Source organism: Pinus tabuliformis, chromosome 6, assembly GCF_031772625.1.
Source record: "Pinus tabuliformis cultivar Carrire ecotype Pingquan chromosome 6, CPIR1, whole genome shotgun sequence".
NCBI classification, from domain to species: domain Eukaryota; kingdom Viridiplantae; phylum Streptophyta; class Pinopsida; order Pinales; family Pinaceae; genus Pinus; species Pinus tabuliformis.
Genome location: NC_142292.1, coordinates 600,794,387 through 600,809,216, shown reverse-complemented (window position 1 = coordinate 600,809,216; position 14,830 = coordinate 600,794,387).

Genomic DNA, 14,830 nt, shown 5'->3' with positions numbered 1-14,830 from the left:
ATTCCTTTAGGTTGAATTTTCCTTCACATATGCAAATTTATGTTGTTGTTAATGTTGATAATTTAAGGTTGTATGAGCCTCCTTTGATTGAAGATCAAGGGGAGAATATTCAAATTCCTTCTATTGAATACTTTTCTCCATAATTACTTGATGAGCTTCAGCAAGACACTATACTTGAAAAAATAACAAGGACATCAAAAAGGGGAAGTATTGATTATCTTCGAGTGGGGCTCAAGGGTACAAATCCTTTAACATCCAAATGGATAGAGGTTGGAAAGGTGAGAGAACTATACCCTCACCTGCTGGACAATTGAAAGTGATCCTTTTGGGGTCCAAAAGTTTTCCAATGGTGAGGAGTGATTAGGTGCTCAAAATTAGGCTCAAAACTCAAAGTGGCAGAATCTCGATAAACTTAGCTTCAGATTGAAGTGCTCTTCATCATGATTCCAATGGTGTGAACGGCACTCGAATCTGAGCTCATACAAAGAAGTTAGAGCAAGTCAAAGTTCAAGTTTGACTTGGACAAATGGCAGGAGAAGATGACATGGCAAGACTCTTCAGAAAATGGGGAAGCGCCAAGTGGAAGCCTGCCATTGGCCCCATATTTTGAAAATCACAAATTGGAGGTGGGTCGGCGTTAAAGAATCAGCCCCAGCAAGCCAAGGTGCAATGTGATAATCACAATCACACATCGCAACAGGGAAGGCATTAAAGAATCAGTCCCTGGCAGGATCAAGGTTGTGATGCGATCGCACGTCAAAAAAGGAATGACACTACAGAAATCAACCCACAGTGTACCAGGTTGCAATGCGATATCACAATCACATATCGCACATTGGAAGTCCCGATATATGTTACCCTCGGGCTTCGCTAATTGCGATTTGCGATAATCTGAATGCGATAAGATTATGGGTTGCAGTTAAGAGTTATGTCAGGTCTTCCATTTATCACAATTGTATATCACCCCATGCCGCGTTCACAAACCATAAGGCCAGCCGGTTCTTGCCGATTGTGATTTGCAATGGAGTTGTCAGTGCTGATAGTTTATGATCAGAACCATCACCTTAACAATTAGACCTAACCACCTTGCATATGACAACTCGGCCTTAACCACGAGATAGATGGGTTTGTTAGCGAGGAAGTTGGAGGGACCACAAATTTCGGCAGAACTTCTAGAATTAACTCCAGATAATGAATTTAACTAGCAATTAGCTAGATTTGGAGGAGGAAATTGTGGAAAGACTGGAAGAAGTCATAACTAAGGCAATTTTCAACAAAATGAGGAGCAAAAAGAGGTTGGGGTACCATTTTGGAGTATGTTGGACTCATTGGAACAAGTTTCAAAAGCATTTGACAATTGTAAACACATCTTTTTACAATTTTGAGCATAATAGAGAGGCCCAAGCCATTGGAAGTTGGACCAAGGAGATGTAACCAAGGAGGGGTGAAATCCTTTATTATATTCCTATTGTAATGTGTTTTTGATGATGTTTTGTACATGTTTATGTTGTTGTTCAGTCTCTTATTTATGTTAAATTTCTCATAAAATTAATATAAAAACTCATTATTTCACTTGCAAAAATTCATGAATCCTAAAGCACAATGAAAGAATTTTGTTTATAATCTGAGGAGGATCTTATCACAACAATCTAATATTCTAAATTAGATCAATTACACAGTGATGGTTTTTGGGCACATGGTATTGTGTACCCATGGTTTTCTGCCCATGGTATTGCATGTAATGGAGCCTATAAAAGCCTGGAAAAACTTCATTTTAATGTAGGCCTAGGAGGTGAGTGGTCAAGGCTCATTTGGCCATCTTGGCCAGGGTTTTGGCCAACACTAATGAAATTTCATTGGGTTGGTTTTTTTCCAAGATTTGGGGCTTTCCCGAATAAATGTTGTGTCTAATTTTTATGTGTATAGTTTCTGGTTATTATTCATCTCGGTAAATCTTCATAAATATGCTTTTTCCTCTCAATAATAATTTATCTCTCTGTAGTAAATTCTTAACACTTACGAACCACATTTCTCTCACTCATTAAAAGGAATTCACATTCCCGCATTTCTAATGCTTTACTATCTAGGTTCTGCATAGGACCTTCTCTGCCTAAATTGTTCTCTCTCTCTCTCTCTCTCTCTCTCTCTCTCATGTTAAACTACCAGACCTTCCCATATCTAGGATGAATATTAAAAACAACCTCTCTTGTTATTCTAGAACATAACTCAGATCACTCATACAAATACATAGGAACCAAGCATACATGAGATACATGTAACCATAGTTCAAGACATTATATTTCTCAAACATAGACAAATTTACAAAGAATTTACATGGCCGCTTTGCTACATACTCTCATGCCCCTTTCTTGGGTTGCATTTCTCTAAGCTCCTTGAGCTCTAATCTCCTCCTAAACCTATTGGATCGAGTTCTAATAGTAGACATGTATACATATATAACTACAAGTAGAATATCTTCTCACAGAATGAAGATGCTTTGGACACTTGTGTCAAGTCCTAAAACTATATAACAACTCAACTTTGACACTCGTTATTTTTACAAAGGCCCATTTGGCCAAGAAAACACCAGCTCACCTAACAACCCAACAGCCCAAATTCTCCTAGAATCTAGACACTTGTATCGATAGTAAAATGCCATTATTTCAAAATTATACAAATTACATTTGAAGGGAATTTCTTTCCCTTCGAAAATCTATGACTCCATTAGAGTCTAATCAGAATGGATTGCCTAGGGTTGATGCTCTTGCATCAAATTCCCCTTTTTCTAATGGCTCTTTTTTTTAATTTCCTAAATATTTTATTTTTAAGTATGGTTTTTTTCATATAATATATGATCCTCTCTCTCTTCAATATATATATATATATATATATATATATATATATATATATATAGACACACACACACACACATATTATAAGAAAAATAATTACAGGGTGAAATCATCATGTTGTTATTTAATGTCTCATGCTTAGAGTGATAAACTAACCCTAAAGAGGTGAACATTTTAAAATTGAAAATATGGTAGTATTGTCTACAATAGTAATGATTTTTTAGGTCATGGTTTAAAAACTATTGCAATTTCAACCTCCATAAAAGATGGGGTGTTATTTCTTTTGTACAAGTTGTTAAAGCTTAGGTTTCAAAATTATTGCAATTTTCAACTTGTAAAATAAATGTGTTAATGATAACATTATTTCCAATTTGGGGGTTGTTTTTAGGTTTTGATTAAAACAATACTAGTTGTTAAGGTTGTGATTCCAAAACATTTGTAATTTTAACTTAAAAGGAAATCAGTTTTCCCTTAGTAGAACCGTTTTTCTATTTGGGTATTGATTTTAAGGCTTTTGTTTACAATTATATGGGCTTTTAAGGTCATGGTTGAAAAATGTTGTAACTTTAATCTTGAAAAAAAAATAGTTACTGACTTGACAAGAGTTTTGATAAGATAGTCTTCGGCAAAATCACATAATCAATCTTTTTGTCGACGCGTTTCGAACCAACCAGTGTGGTTCATCGTCAGGACAAGTTGAAGGACTGATCTGGCTAAGCCTGATTAAATAGAGTGTGCAGAGATCCCAACGGTTATATTGCAACGGCTAATTTTGACTTAGTCAAACTAATAATTTTATTATTAACCGAAACCTACTATTATTAGTTAATTGAATATAATAAATATAATGTTTAAATATGATGGTCATTATATTTATTAAAAATCTATATTTATTATTATTCTTAAATTAATTAATTCTAAATAAATAATATTAAAATACTATTAATATTTAGAATTTAGTTACAATGGTAATTGCTTATTTAAAAATTGTTTATACCTAAGCATCCAATGGTAAAGATATAATAGTTATAAATTATGGTAAATTCATAATGGTAAACTACCCATAATGGTCATTAATAAATTATATTAATATTCCCAAATTATTTAACTTCTAAATAAATGGTAATAAATTATAGAAGACTATGCATCATGTTTGTATAGAAGATGCTCAAGTCATTGCCAAAGTTGCGCAGTTTCCCCTTCGTAAATTTAGAGAGGCCCTGGAGATTGAGAAAAGGCCGTACAATCTTAATAGGGATGATGGCTGGAAGATTAGCAGTTGCTGGGTCCCAGCGTTGTCTTCCTAGCCTCCACCCTTCCCTCTTTGTTCCTTCTTAGGGTTTCTGTCTTCCCTCTCCTCAAGTTCTGGTTTTGGCGGGTTGCCTTATTAATCTGGAGTGCTTGAGGTTTTAGTTTGTTAGTATTAACCTTATTCCAGGGGGTGTTTTAAATTAGATTAGATTGTTTCATTGATTTTTACTTTTAGCTGATTTCCTTATATTGAATTAATAAAGGCCTTCCTTTTCTAAACCTTATAAGTGATAAGATTAATAACTAATAACATAATTAATTCTAATAAGAATTTTAGTAAATTATTATTGATAAATTATTGAATATAATTATTGATAAGAGGTAATCCAATTTTACCTAATGACCCTTAAGGTTAAATATATGATATACCAATAAATATACTATTATTAATAAACATGTATGTTAATTATGGCATTTACCTTAGGTAAACTACATTCTAGGAATATTAATTTCGAACTATAAATTATTAAGAAAATATAGATTAGTGGTTAGTACTTATTAATTTAATTTCGAATGGGCCTTTACAATTAAAAAATTTTTAAATTAAAATGATTTTTGGTTTAAACTTTTACCTATTATAACTTGATTCTAAAAACAATAGTAATTTATTACCATTTATTTAGAAGTTAAATAATTTGGGAATATTAATATAATTTATTAATGACCATTATGGGTAGTTTACCATTATGAATTTACCATAATTTATAACTATTATATCTTTACCATTGGATGCTTAGGTATAAACAATTTTTAAATAAGCAATTACCATTGTAACTAAATTCTAAATATTAATAGTATTTTAATATTATTTATTTAGAATTAATTAATTTAAGAATAATAATAAATATAGATTTTTAATAAATATAATGACCATCATATTTAAACATTATATTTATTATATTCAATTAACTAATAATAGTAGGTTTCGGTTAATAATAAAATTATTAGTTTGACTAAGTCAAAATTAGCCGTTGCAATATAACCGTTGGGATCTCTGCACACTCTATTTAATCAGGCTTAGCCAGATCAGTCCTTCAACTTGTCCTGACGATGAACCACACTGGTTGGTTCGAAACGCGTCGACAAAAAGATTGATTATGTGATTTTGCCGAAGACTATCTTAACAATGTTATGGATCACAGAAGTCTAAATTCCTTAAGAGTTTTGATCTCAAAATGAGAATTCTTGTGCTAAAAACCCATATTTTTGGGTTAAAAACACCAAAATCCACTCTCAAATTATATTATAATGCAATTGGTAGCACTTTTTTTTGTAGGGATTTTGAGTGGCTAGGGTTTAAAATTACAACTTATTTGGAACCATGCCCTTAACAACTTATAACTTTGCAAAAAAAATCCTTAAAATCAACCCCTTAATAAAAATTAACACTCCCAATAACGACCATTTTTTTCAGGATTAAAATTATTACTTGATTAAAACCATGGCATTAACAACAGATATAATTCTAAATAGAAATATTAAAATTGATCATTAGATCAAGAATGGTGCTACTAGTTATTTCCAAGTTTTAAGTTGTAATTCGTTGTTATTTGGTAGGAAACTAAGGTTGGAAATTAATTAGGGATATGAAGATAAGTGGTGGGGAGGTGACAAGAGGCATGGTGAGGAGGGTGGGTGAGGAGGGGTGATTTTTGAAATCACTTTCCCCTCTATTTCTTTTATTCTTTTGTGAATTTAAAGATCTCTCTCTCTCTCTCTCTCTCTCTCTCCCTCTCAAGCTCTCTCTCTCTCTCTATATATATATATCATCCATTTTTATCTCTCTCTCTCTCTCTCTCTCTCTCTCTCTCTCTCTCTATATATATATATATATATATATATATATAGATATCTATATTAGCCATTTTTATCTTATTAACTGTAACTAAAAAAAATGTATTCAAAATCTATATAAGGTATAAAGAACATAATGAGCCACTCTCTCTCTCTCTCTCTCTCTCTCTCTCTCTCTCTATATATATATATATATATATCTATATATATCTATATCAGCCATTTTTATCTTATTAACTGTAACTAAAAAAAATGTATTGAAAATCTATATAAGGTATAAAGAACATAATGAGCCATAGAGGTAGAGAGTTTAGGTCTAAAACAAACCATAATAGCCAAAATTGAGAATGTTGTTCTCTATATAATATAGAATTATCTATTGCTTTATAAGTATAAAGCTTCTAGTAACTTCCTAACCAAAAAGAAAATTTACATTTCATTGGGTATGTTAACACCCAGGTTGTTCCCTTTGACTCCCAAGGGAATACGGCCGGGGTAACCACTAACCAATCTTTGGACTACAGCTTCTAGCCAAACTGTAATCAGAGAGGGCTCTCTCTTTAAGGTTTGTCTCTGTTTTGTGAAGATTTTAGGCTAGTTATGAGTTCAGGGTTTGTTTTTGTGTTTTGGTTGAGGGATGTCTTCTGTAGCTAAGGTGAAAATCTTCAGATAGTTCTAGTCCATTGGGCAATGGAGTCTGTGGCTACAGGTTGTCTGAGATATTAAGTTGAGTTGCTGAAACTGCAGGGCCATTCAAATACATCATGAAACAAAATTTAAATTGTAATTATGAGGTGTGTTTAACCAGTGAAAAGCAATTAAGAATTTTCCACTAAGCTGAGGGTGTAGGAAAGAGATATGTTGCAAAGGAGCAAACTTGAATTCCTGAAACAACAATCACTGTGAAAGATATAGTTTGGAGGTGCAGCAGTTAAGAATTACACCTTATGACTATAACTGAAGAAAAACATTTGTAACAACATGGATTGAGTTCAGGGTATTCTGTGAATAAATCCTGGAACTATTCTTTTTCTTTGCCATTAACTATGAAACACAGGAACATGAATGAGCTATGAAAAGATAACAAAACACATAATGAAGAGTTTTTAGGGAGAACTTATTGTGCCATGAAATACGCAGGAATCCTGTAACTTTCAGCAAAACACTAGAATGCCTCAGATAACACAGAGCTTTGGAAATTCCATCACTTTTGTATTAATACTCTGGAAATTTATAGCATAAGGAACTCTAGAAGAGAAATCAACAACAACCCCTGCAAACTTATGCGAAGGGGGAATATATACAAACAGTGATACAAAATATCTGAAGCGTTGAGTCATCTGAGAAATAAATACGTTCACCAACTTGTTCAGAAAGCAGATAAGAAGTTATTACAGCTTTGAATACAACATAAATGCTCTTCAATTCTGTCAGAAGACTTTTTGACCTTTGGAGGCCACTGAGTCGGTTGAATGTTCTGTTATGAATGATGAATGACGTGTCTTTGTAGCTCTGTCATCTTGTAGCTTTTCGGCCCTGTCACCTGTGACTGTCAGTGCTGCTTTAGTGGCCGAATAGTTTTGCTGAGTTGGCTCAGCCCATTCTTCTCCATGCATGCTGATTTTATCAAAATTTTCCTGTGCATGATAATTTATATAAAAAGAAAAACTTGAATACAGGCTCTGGTTTACAGTATTATTTATATCATTTTGGTCCAGAATTCCTGTGTGGGAAATTGATGTCTCAGGATTGCCTCTAGAGTCTCATCTGCCTCTGTGTATTTGTAGAAATTTGGAGGCACTTCAAACAAATGTTGGATCTCATTCATAATGAAAAATAAATTCTCAACCCTGTTGTAGAGACTCTGCCCTGATGCTGGCCCTGATTCTTCTGAAGTGCTGGGTCTTTCTGTAATCTAATTTGTAGCAAAAGTGTTGACCCTTTTGGCATAATGTTCATGGGAAAGTAGTCTTCCTGCGCTGTTCAGTAAGCTAGGAAGACCTCTGTTTTGCAATGCCACAAATTTGTCCGTGAACTTATTAACCTCTGTCTGCATATCCTGGCTTCTTCTTTCCAGTGTTTGTACCAGGTTTCTTAGTGTGAGGACCCTCTTGATCAGCTGGATGGTTTCAATTCTACTGGAGATTCTCATTGCTTCCAGCTGAGCACTTGTTCTGTTATTAAGCACATTAATCATTCTATTGGCAACCTCAGGCATATTGCCTAGAGATGCCCTTGATCTCTGGATTTCTCTGTGTGCTTTTCCTATGAGCTCTATTTGCTCATGAATGGTCTCAATGTATTGCCATTGATCAGTGATTGATTGGCCAATGTTGGCCCATAAAACTGTCTTAAGCTCAGCTGTCACTTTGTCAATTGTGAGCTCCTTCTCCAGCTCCTTTATCTTATCCTTAAGGGCCTTTATTTCCCTGCCCTTTTCTGCTACAGTCTGCTTGGATTTATCATATCTTTCATTGAGCTTGGCTAGACTCTCCCTGGCTTCATTTAGCTCTGCCATTTGGGCTTCCAGGGCTTGGATTTCATTCTTGAGCTTCTGCATATCCAGGCTTGGAGCCTGCTCTGTTGTTGGTGCAGTTGCTGATGTAGATGGTGCTGTCTGTTCAGTAGGAGGAGCCGTAGTCTGAGGAGGTTCCTCCAGGTTAATTATTTCTGGAGGAGGCTGAGATGTTTGTCCTCCTTCTTTTTGTTGTAATGCTGCCTGCAGTGCAGCCTGTGCAGCCTCTGATTCTCACAATTTCTCTTGTGTTTGGATCAGCTGTTTATATAGGGACACCAGCATAGCTGATGCATCTTGGTCATGTCTCAGCTGGGCAACTTCTCCAGTTTGTGGGTGAATGGTTGCTGGGACTTTTACCATTTTCCTTAGTGCTGTCAAATCTGCATCCCTTAACTTCAATAATGCTTGTACAACCTTGATGTCCTTGGGATCATGCCCAAGTTCTATGATTATCTCCTCTAAGGCTTTGATTCTGTTGTCCTTTGCTTGAGAGGATGCTCTCTCCAACTCAAGTTGGGCAGCTGTATTATTTAGGCTATTTTCTAGCATGTAGTTCTCCAATGTCTTATCTACCAAGGAGGCATACACCATCTCACCCGTTTGCTTATGTAATTCGATTTTATCCATTGGGTGGATGTCCTTGGCAAGGACCTCAAGGTTGGTCCTTATGTAATCTGCAGCTGACTGCGGCTGCAACACGGCTGGCATAAAGTGGCTCATGATCATCTTGCCCTCCTGGACATCATATGCAGACATTAGTCTTTGCTGGTTAGTGGGAGCCATTTTCAACAAATGATTATATAGCTGTACTCTTATGGGCTCATTCCTCTTCTTTATATCAATGAACTGCTGCTTGATGCCCACCTCAGCTCCTCTTTGTTGGCTTGAGGAGCTGACTTCTCCTCCCACTGTCCTCTCTTGTTCCTGCTGGAAGGAACTTGCAGATGCCTCCATGCTAGGTGGGCCCATGCCCAAAGATTGCCCTATTGGCATTTCTTCCTCTGAGAAGGGATTCATTCTGTGTCTTTTCTCCCCATGAGTTGTTGATGTTGTGAAGGGAGTCTCTCTGTCCCTCTTTCTGCTTATGTCTTCTTTTTGTGGGGTTTGGAGGACTGAGGCCTCCACTGTTGTCTCCTGCCTAGGAGGCAGAGTATCCTGAGCTTGCTGCCCGGTGGATTTTGGGGCCTGTGATGTTTGCTCTTGTTGTACTGGCTGTTCTTTTTCTTGCTGTCCCCCTTGTTGTTGTTGTACCTGTGGCTGTTGCTGCACTTCCTGCTGCTGTACCTGTTCATGAGGTGGCTGCTCTGGCTCCACCTCTTTCTCTTTGCCTTTGCTAGAGGTTTGATCAGTAGCTTTGGCTGCTTGCTGATGTGCTGTGGAGGATGAAGCAGCTGCTCCCACTTGAGTGCCTGGAAGAGCAAATACCTGTGCACAAAGCTCTAAGTCAGCCATATTTTGAAGATTTTTAACTGCTCTTTGATTTAATTCTTCTTGTGTGACAGCTTCCTCTAAGGTGCCTCTCCTCCACTTTATTTGATTTGCATATTTTTCTATATGAGGCAACCTTACATGGTCATAACTGGCCAGCCTATACTTGACCCTTCTTAAAGTTATGAAGTGATTGGGGTCATAAGGTTTCCAAAGGAAACTGGTCTGTAGGCCAAGGGATTCTAGCATTCTGTCTGCTTCTCGCCAACCTTCCTCCCTTTTGTTGTAAATGAAGTGGCCTAATTGGTTTCTTACTTTGAGCAGTGCCTTTTTGCCTTTGCCTGAAAAATGTAGCACATCAGCGTTCCCAAACTGCCTGAAGTATTCAAGGGCAAACAATCTCATGGGCACATATCTGGGCAATCTGTATGGGGGCAACTCACACCCATATATTCTAATGACTGTGTGGTGTTGGTAATAGTACCAATCCCCAATGCTATATGGCTTGGACAGCTGAAGAATCCTCTGCATTTCATCAGTTAGTCTTGGAGGAGGTGAGCTCATAAGCAAAGACATGGCTGGGTGGATGAAGAGGTCTATAAACTCACAATAAGTGTATGGAGAACAAGATCTGCAATGGATAGCAGAGGACCAATAGACTACTGACCTTGGATTGCCTTGTGCATCCACTCTCTTCATAGCAAAGTGAAATTTCTCATGTTGATAATACAAAATTAAGTGGTGGATGTAGGAGGTGTATCTAAACACCCTTTCTCTTGACAAGTTCATCAATTGCTCATGTATTTTGTCAGATATGTAGGTGGCATAGTCATAGCAGATTGGAGACTTGCCAGGGGAAAACATGAGCATCATCACCAGCATAGTTTCATCGACAAATTCAATTGAATTATAGCCCAGAATGGGATTGATCATGTCTACAAGGTCCCTGCCCAATTGGTTGAGGTAAACATGAGAAATGGGAGGGTACTTCACAGTGTCAGAGTCAATGAATAATTGATTTAGTTTGGTGACCTGAGCATCTGTCAATTTAGCTCCTTGCTTTATCAGATCAACCAGTGATAAAGGGACTAATTTCTTCTCAGTTTTGAAGTGCAGCATCTCTCTGATGGCTTCAGGGGTGACATAGAAAACCACTGAGCCTGAAGGATCAATCACATCCCTCTGAGTGGCGTCGTAGCATTCAGCACATAGGTGGATTAGGTCAGGAAACTGGTTGACCTGAGGGAGTTTGAAGAGAGGGAGGAAATAATCCCAAATGCCCAATACATCTGTTCCAGTCTCATGTTTAATCTTCAATTCGTTTAACAAGTGGATGTGGTACTTGCTGTGCATTAGCATTTCTTCTGATATCTGATTATCCAGGTCTACTAATGGTTGCCATTCTAATTCTCTCTGAGGGGCATTTAATGGAGCAATGTTCAAGGCTACAGGAGCTACTGGTGCATCCATGGTTACTTTAGGCTTCTGTTTGTATGCACTGGTGTTACTATGCAGAGCAACACAGAGGAGTATTTTTGCAATATAAAGGTGAATTGCAAGGAAGAGAGGGTAAATTGTAACATCAGCAATTGGAATACTTCACAGAGGACTACTAGAGCAAATGCTCGGCCTTAAAACTCTGCTCAGGGTGAATTGGTGCGGTTTAGGTTTTTAGTTCATGAATGCGCGAACTAACTGTATGTTTTGTGAGAATTTGGCTAAACAAGGCTCTGCAGGTGAATTTCGACTTTATAATTGAAAATGGAGGCTAGCCACAGGGGATTTGCCGGTAAATTATGAGCTTGCCCACTCTGTTAACTTTGTTTCAGACAATTATGGACACAACCGAGCGCAGGGGAGGTAAATTTGATAAATACCTGGTGAATTGCTTGGCAAAGTTTGCAAATGCAGGTGGGATGGAAGCGCCGACGGTCTCCTGGTTGATTTCAACTGGTCGCGATGGATTTGGACGTAAAATGCATGCAGGGGGAGTAATAGTCTTTTTCGCAAAAGTAACGAAAAACATGAATTTTGGCCAAAATATAGACTTTTGGGTTATTTGGCGCCTTTTTGGATGACGTCAGCATGACGTCATCAGGTGGGGTCAAGGTCGGATGACGTCAGCATGACGTCATCGAGACACGCGGCGGCTTAAGAGTGGTCCACGGGGATGGTGAGGTGGCAGGCAGGTCAGAGCAGTGGCGGACGGGGGCGTTGACGCGGCGGTGATGCAGCAATGACGTGGTAATGACGTTGGCATAGCGGGTTAACGGAAACCGGAAACAGTAAGCGGTTTGATATCGCACCGCCTTATATACGGAAGTGGAATTGTCAGAGGGTGCTCCGATACGATTTGGGGGTGACGCGTGGCAGAGGCCTGACGTCACCCTCTGACAAATTTCGGAAGCTATCCTTCGGACGCCGGAGCCGCTCCGATATGCATGTGGGCCGTCGGATGAAAAAGGCCAGATCCGACGGTTGACGAATCGTTGAGATGCCAGGTCAATACGGATGTGGGCGGGGTTTAAAATAATATATTTTTTGGAAGATGCGCCCGGCGGGAACCTTTGGAGTTTGGCAAACTTATATGGTTTTCAATGTATTTTTATAAAAAACGCGCATAGCGCCCAAACTTTGGGAAAAATGAAAAAGTGGGTTTTTCATGTGTTTTCGCAAATAAAGCGGGTTATGGGTGAAAATGGGATTTTTTACAAGGTTCTTTTGCAAATGAAGGGGTTAATGGTTTAGATAACTTCTGAAGGGGAAAGAGGGGTTGGGTTTGGGTTCTTAAACTGACCAGATGTCAATTTAATCCCTGACTGTGAACATATGGCTACAATGCCAGGGGGGAAGGGATATTTATAGAATGCTTGGGGTTTATACACCATAGTGTTTATAATAATAGGGAAAGGGTAACATAGGGGATTTAGATAGTAAGAAGTTAGGGGTTAATATGAACGGAAGAAGTGAATGAGGAGTGATATCCCTAAGCTTATATGAAAACAGCTTAGCTTAGGGAGTAGATCAAAATGAAAAGAATTTTTGACAAGAAATGTGGCTTTTAAAGGAATAAGAACCAACATAAACCTTAAATTCTTTCATGAATACAACTGATGAAGGGATGTTAGTAATGAAAGTGAAAGGGGAGAAAAGGGAGTTAGTCATGCTCCTTTGCTTTGCTGCAACATGATGGAGAAGAGGAGCTTCTCTATCCACTGATGTTTCCTTTATGTTAGACCAGCAAGATTCAGTTGAAATGAATGACATTTCTGCAACCCCATCTACCTACCCATCTACTTGTCTAACATTTTTTGTTTCTTCATGGAGGGTGCACTTAGACTTGCAGACCCTTATGTGCCTTTTCTTTTCTTTTGGCCTTTTTCTTTTGACTTTCTATCTAGGGCTACCCTTATTGCTTCCAAGGTCCCAGATTAAGCAGTTGGGAACCTTACTTTCTCTACCTAGCTACTGGTCTGCCAAGATTAAACAGTTTGGACAGACTTCTTTCTCTATTCTACAACAAAAAATTGAAACATGGCATGATCCAGATTAGGCTGTTGGACCATCCATCAAAATTGAGACAACATCAAGCTTTTGTACACACCTTGTCTTCTCATGGAAATATGGGATCTTTGAATCACCAAAGCATAGCATATTTGGAACTTTTATTTATCAATCATGAAATATGAAACCTATTGGTATAGGTAGCTAACAGGGTACTAGTCTATTTTTTGGGTTATACTATTGATAAGTCCATCTTGTCCTCTTATCCATTCTCCTCCTTTGTTGGCACGTTGAGGTCTAGGAGATCAAAGGAACCTCCACGTAGCCAATTGGTTATTTAACTTGTTTTCATATTATGAAATGCCCCTTGTGGTTTTGGGCATGATTATATTCCAATTCTTTTAAGGACTCAAACATTTATTTTATTGTTATTAACCACTATGTCCCCTTTTATTAATCCAACTCCATGTTTCACCAACAATTTAGGCTCTATGTTGTTATGTCTCATTAAAGGCTTCATATTGTTCAAATTTATGAAGCAGTCCTCTTATTCTTGCAAGGAGAGTCTTCAATTTCAAATTATCAGGGGAGGATCCTTTGGTAAGTAAGAGATGAGGATAGAAGAGTCCCCTATTACAGTGAACTTGGAGACTTTCAATGATAGTGCTTGGAGCAGGCATTAATAAAGGTTATATGCTCCTGCTTGATTTTCAAGGTTGAACCTACATCCCAGGAATACAAAATCTCTTTTTCCTCCAAGGTAATATATTACCCCCACCCCCTCCCAACCCATACCCCACTCCTACCACCTCTAGATTGTATTTTGAGGCCCCACCAAACAATACAACTAGATGAATTTGTCCTAAAAACCATTCAACGAATTAACCCTTTGACAATCTAAGATTTTGTTGATGGTGTTGGACCCGCCAACATTCAGGGGATCTCCTCGGTATGAAGTCCCAATTACACCTCACACAATTTGGTGTAGGAGTCCCATTCAGTACGAAAGCCCGGTTTCCATTTACTTAGAGATTTTCCTTAGCTCTTGATGTTTGACACATGAGAGCATTATATTGATGCCTTCGAAGAGGTGAGTATTCCTTGTGAGTGTGTAATGTAACTTGTGTCTCGGTTCTCTTACTGCAAAGGGGGTGAGTAAAGTGAGCTTATAAATGAGAGGTAATAGTACCACCCAAGAAGAGACACATGCGAACCAGGTAGGTTTATCTAGCACCCAGCGAAATAGTCCACAACAGATGTAGCAGTCATTAAAACCAAATTGAAGGGGACAACACGTACACCACCCATTGGAGTAGTCCACACATATGTGATGATTGTTGGAAGCCAAACACAAGGATGGTCTATCGAGTATCCTGTGGAGTAGTCCACAAGGATGTGAGAGCGGTGATAACCAGTACACAAA